General features: G+C 39.4%; 1 non-coding gene across 1 annotated transcript; it reads left to right on the plus strand.

Annotated features, from left to right (window-relative positions):
- Positions 1 to 2,136: 2,136 nt before the first annotated feature.
- TRNAW-CCA lies at positions 2,137 to 2,208 on the plus strand. Its single transcript has one exon. It is a non-coding gene; the product is annotated as a tRNA-Trp (tRNA).
- Positions 2,209 to 6,166: the final 3,958 nt, after the last annotated feature.

Consider the following 6,166-nt stretch of genomic DNA (forward strand, 5'->3'; position numbering starts at 1 on the left):
TGGCGGATTCATGTCAATCTATGCCAAAACCAATACAGAATTGTAAAGTAAAAATTAAAAATAAATAAATAAATAAATTTATAAAATTAAAAAAAAAAAGAAGCCCCCAGAGCTTTAGGCGTTCATTGTGCGATAGGTGAGGTAAGCCAAACTCCTCACAGACGAGTCTGAAGGGAGGAACCTTCGGCATTGGGGCACCTGGGCGTCTCTCATCCCAGGCTCTCCAGTCGCGCACCTGTACGTCTACCGAGATCCCGCGAGATCAGAGTCCCTTCTCAGGTGCGTCAGTTCTGCTGCACCGCTTCAGAGAACCGTTTTCCATACTCTGAGCCATCCCTAGACGCTTGGCGCATCCCAGCCCAACCTGCCCCTCTGTTGGGCCCGCGTTTATTTCCCCCACACAGCCGAAGTCACGTACCTCGCCTTGCAAGTTCCAACTGCACTGTGGTTTGCCTTCCTGGGAAACTCCACACTGCACAACCTCTGGGACTTGGCTGTGTCTCCAGCCCTGGCCTCATCCCTCATTCTTTCAGCATTCTGCTTCGTATTCAAACGAGACTATTTCCCAAGAGACTTGGGTGAAGGAGCCAGCTCCCTCATCACTGGTACTGATAGATGCACTGGGTCAGAAAGACAGAGCAATGCCCTGAGGCTGCTTTTCAAAGTTAAGTGCTCTAGGAGGGACAGAGACCCCCTGCCGTGAATTTTAGATGCTCCGCAGCTGCCACACAAGCAACTAGTTCTGACGATATTGGTGAGCGTCTGGGACTTTTTTGTTTTTTGTGTGTGAGAGCCTGTGTGTGTGTTTCTCTTTTATTCCCTGCTTGGAAGATCTTGCTTTTTCTACAAAGCAGTATCCAGATGAGGAGCTCAAGGTGCCTAGCGCCATAGTCTGTGTACTCCTTAGTTGGATTCAGGGAGTAAGGGCCATTTATTCCTTTGGACTCAACTTCTGCTGGAAAGGCTGTTTCATTCAATGAGCTTGCTGCCCAGGTCTTGAATTGAGACTGTTTGCTCTGCCATAGTTCAGGGCATCAGGCTATTGTTTTGGAAAGTTGTCAGTGAAATGCAGACACGCTATAGGCTGTAGGTTTAATGAGCCTTTCTCCAAGATATGAGAGTGGCAAGAGTACTGACAATCCTGTATGGGCCCATGGTCTGCATGTGTTCAGGCAATCACAGAGCTTGAGTGCCCCTCCTTCAATTATTGGAGGCTCTAGGCAAGTGAGTGTGACATGGTCTGTGGTTTGCATAAACATATAGGCAAGTGGTCTTTGGAAGGCACTGTACTCTGGTCTATTGGAAGAGCAGAAGGAGATGGCAAAAGCTGACAGCATTAGGTATTATCAGGCAGGCTCCTGTTCAGGTCCTCTGACTGCCTGACCTAATTTCCTAATTTCAGAATAAAATGGCACATTGAAGTTGCTATGGTCTTGGATCTTGGTAGATGTCAGTTTGGGATCCCAGGGTTTCATGCTAGAAGCCTGGGCCTAGGTGACTGTCCAGGGCCCTTCAGGGTCTTGGAAGACTATATAGATTTGTGACCTGAGCATATACAGTTCACTCCCCAGTTCTGGCAGACCCTCCCATATATAACATTTGGGCCAGAGGTAGAGATTGTGTGTGTGTGTGTGTGTGTGTGTGTGTGTGTGTGGTGTATATGAATGTTGGACAAAACCTAGTAAGGATAAGAAATCAAAGCCTCAGAAAGAGGCAAAAATCACAAAAGAGAGTACCCCACCAGGCTAGTGAGTGTTTCCTCAGAAACACAAAACAGCTTCCTGACTGCAAACAGTGAGTGCTGCGAGAAAAAGTGGGCCCTAGAAAGGAGGCTGATTCATTCATTACTTACTTCTACTCCAGGAAGAAAGCAAATGTGTCCTAAGACATGTGAAATGAGACACTAGTCCAGGTAACTTATAGTCCTTACAAGGGACAAAGAGTCTCCTCATAAAAAAGAAAAATCCACCCAACAAAAATTCTAAGCAGGCATAAAACTCAATTCCTACTTCCACAAAACTGTGAAAGCTCCAATAGAAACCTTCAATCACTGTCCTTAGAATAGAGACTCTCAGTCAGAGACTATCAGCATAGCTACTCATGAGATTACTGCAGGCCCTAATCTGTAATGTATCTTCCCTGGTAGCTCAGAGGTTAAAGCATCTGCCTCCAATGCGGGAGACCCGGGTTCGATCCCTGGGTAGGGAAGATCCCCTGGAGAAGGAAGTGGTAACCCACTCCAGTATTCTTGCCTGGAGAATCCCGTAGATGGAGAAGCCTGGTAGGCTACAGTCCATGGGATCACAAAGAGTCAGACACAAATGAGCGACTTCACTTACTTACTTCACTTAATCTGTAAGTACAAATGAGCAATCAAAAATTACCAGTAATTACAATAGGCAAGCAATGTAAAAGAAAGAAAAATAAGAGATGAACAGAACTCAGAGGACTAATTGCCAGGGATCAGAATCAATGCAGGAAAAAGCAGAAATTTTTTAATTAAATTTTAAAAATATTCTCAGAAAATTTTAAAAATATTCTCTTGAGAATATTGCCTCTGTATTTTAAAAGTAAAAGAAAATATATAAGCCACAAAAAAAGAATAATTGAATCTTTCAAAACATATTTGCTAAAATTAAAATTTAATAAAATAGCTGAGAGACTTCCCAGGTGGCACTAGTTTTAAGAACCTGTCTGCCATTCAGGAGACATGAGATGCAGGTTCGATCCCTGAGTCAGGAAGATCCCCTGGAAGAGAGCATGGCAGCCCACTCCAGTATTCTTCCTTGGAGAATGCCATGGATGGAGGAGCCTGGAGGGCTGCAGTCCATACGGCCACAAAGAGTTGGACACGACTGAAATGACAGAATAGATTTAGGTGAAAATTAGTTATTATACTGAGGGATTCAAATATGGGGTTATCCTATAATGCAAGACAAATGGAAAAAGAAATCATAAGAAGTAATGATTTTTAAAATGTTAGCTAAATCCAGAAATTCCAAAATCTATTAGAACTTTGAACTGAAGAGGAAAAAGAGAAAAGAAGGAGAAAATAATTAAATTACTTATTTCTCTTAACTGAAAATCCAAATCTTTAGATTGATAGGTCCTGGAAAGGCTGAAAATGAGAAATGAAATCATGTATAATGAAACTGCACAAGTATATTGCACATTGTCTAATATAAATGATGAATTACCAATAAATGTTTTAAAAAGTTTAAAAATGCAAAAATTCTAATGAATGAGAAACAAACCAATGGTAACGAAATGCTAACAAAAAGAAAACAAAAATGATAACATAACTATTGGAAAAATAGCATTGAAGGGAAAAAAGCATTAAATATGACATGATAAAAAATGATGTTTTATACAGATAAAAGATAATAAGATGTTACAACAGTAATGAATATTAATGTACTTAATTCAGTTCAGTTCAGTCACTCAGTCCTGTCTGACTCTCTACAACCCCATGGACTGCAGCACTCCAGGCTTCTCTGTCTATCACCAACTCCCGGAGCTTATACAAACTCATGTCCATCGAGTCAGTGATGTCATCCAACCATCTCATCCTCTATCATCCCCTTCTCCTCCACCCTTCAGTCTTTCCCAACATCAGGGTCTTCTTCAATGAGTCAGTTCTTTGCATCAGGTGGCCAAAGTATTGGAGTTTCAGCTTCAACAACAGTCCTTCCAATGAATATTCAGGACTGATTTCCTTTAGGATTGACTAGTTGGATCTCCTTGCAGTCCAAGAGACTTTCAAGAGTCTTCTCCAACACCATAGTTCAAAAACATCAATTCTTCAGTGCTCAGCTTTATAGTCCAACTCTTACATCCATACATGACTATGGTCATGGACTATGATACATGACTGGAAAAAGCTATGGTTTTTTCCAGATCTTTGTTGGCAAAGTAATGTCTCTGCTTTTTAATATGCTGTCTAGGTTGGTCATAACTTTTTTTCCAAGGAGCAAGCATCTTTTAATTGAATGGCTGCAGTCACCATCTGCAGTGATTTTGTAGCCCCCAAAAATAAAGTCTCTCACTGTTTCCATTGTTTCCCCATCTATTGCCATGAAGCGATGGGACCAGATGCCATAATCTTAGTTTTTGAATGTTGAATTTCAAGCCAGTTTTTTCACTCTCCTCTTTCACTTTCATCAAAAGGCTCTTTAGTTCTTCTTCACTTTCTGCCATAGGGGTGTTATCATCTGCATATCTGAGGTTATTGATATTTCTCCCAGCAATTTTGATTCCAGCTTGTGCTTCATCCAGCCTGGCATTTCGTATAATGTACTCTGCATATAAGTTAAATAAGCAGGGTGACAATATACAACCTTGATGTATTCCTTTCCTGATTTGGAACCAGTCTGTTGTTCCATGTCCAGTTCTAACTGTTGCTTCCTGACCTGCATACAGGTCTCTCAAGAGGCAGGTCAGGTCGTCTGGTATTCCCATCTCTTTCAGAATTTTCCACAGTTTATTGTGATCCACACAGTCAAAGGCTTTGGTGTAGTTAATAAAGCAGAAGCCGTGTACTTAATTACACACATTTAAAATATAAAACTCAAAAGCTATTAGAAATAGAAAGTAGTTTCTCTTTCAGGGAGTATGGGGCAAAAGATATTTGAAGGACCTTCCACTACAAAACATTTAGATCCAGGGTAAAACTTTTTACTATATCATTGATCTTTCAGGAAACTAAGGAAAGCTTCAAAAAGGAAAGAGAAATAAAGTTATAACTGAAAGAGAAGCAGTACGTTCTAGGAAAATCTGAAAGGTAGGGTTGCATGAAGGATAGATGATGTACCAGTACTGTACCAGGCCCAAGAGAACCAATGTGAGTGACTACATACTTGGTTTAAAGTAACTAGTATCTGCTAGTCTCCAGAAGAAACATCAGTAAATATATCTTAGGGGGAAAACATCATCAACTTAGTCCCTTAAAATTTCTTAAATTCAAATCAAACTTAGATGAGCCTACAATCAAGGAAATGTGAACACTGAAGTACACAAGTTTCTGTAAATGAATATCAACATCAATAATAAACAAATTTGAATACTCAAGAACTTTAGGTATTTAAAATTATCAGCTATATAGTATAAAAGATTATAGTTGAAGAAATATTTTACTGAAAATACCAAACTGAGCAAGCAACATGAGGCTATCCAGAGTGACCAGCTCTGCTGTACTGTGCTTAGTTGCTCAGTCATGTCCAACTATTTGTAACCCCATGGGCTCTAGCCCGCCAGCCTCCTCTGTCCATGGGGATTCTCCAGGCAAGAATACTCAAGTGGGTTAGCATGCCCTCCTCTGGGGATCTTCCCAACCCAGGGATCAAACCCAGGTCTCCTGCATTGCAGGTGGATTCTTTACTGTCTGAGATACCAGTAAAACCCCAGAGTGACCAACAGATTTTTTTTTAATAAGCAAATAGAATTTTGAAAGTGTAAAATAAAATTGTTGCAATATATATATATTAAAGCAGCATTTTAGACACTGATGAATAACAACACAGAAAATAAAGAGAATAGATGATATGAAAGAGAAATCAAGAGACCTATAGGATAAAATAAGAGGTCCAGCATGCACCAAATCAATTCTCAGGAGAGAACAAAGAATGAGGAAGATGGACACTACTTGAAGAGACAATGATGGAATTTTCTTGAACTGAGGAGAGATATGAAACCACAAAGACAAGAAACACAATGCATTACAAATAGGATAAGAAGATATTCATACTTTGTAAGTTGAAGTGCATCTGCAGTACACCAAAGACAAAGAAAAAAGAAACCAATTAATGTGTAAATAAACATAACCACAATAGTCTGTATTAAATAATAATAATGTCTAATTTTGAAGGTTAAACAAAGACATAGTTCTGAATTTTCTAGCATGTTATTCAGGAGGTTAGGTGTAGTTTAAATTTACAGAAAAAGTGTTAATATATGAATATTAGATTTTTGCTTAAATGTGCATGGTAACAATATCAGGGATAAAGATTAAAAGACTAGAAATAGAAAATATAACTCCAGGTCCCTAGAGGGAAAAAAATGAAATAGAAAAAAGAATTTGTTAGAATTGTAGAAAAGTATGAAAAGAGAAAAACTATAAGCATATGTAAAGCTGAATGAATGGAAAATAAATAGTAGAAAATAATGATAA

The sequence above is a fragment of the Oryx dammah genome, unplaced genomic scaffold, assembly GCF_014754425.2.
Source record: "Oryx dammah isolate SB20612 unplaced genomic scaffold, SCBI_Odam_1.1 HiC_scaffold_1, whole genome shotgun sequence".
In the NCBI taxonomy this organism is placed as follows: Eukaryota; Metazoa; Chordata; class Mammalia; order Artiodactyla; family Bovidae; genus Oryx; species Oryx dammah.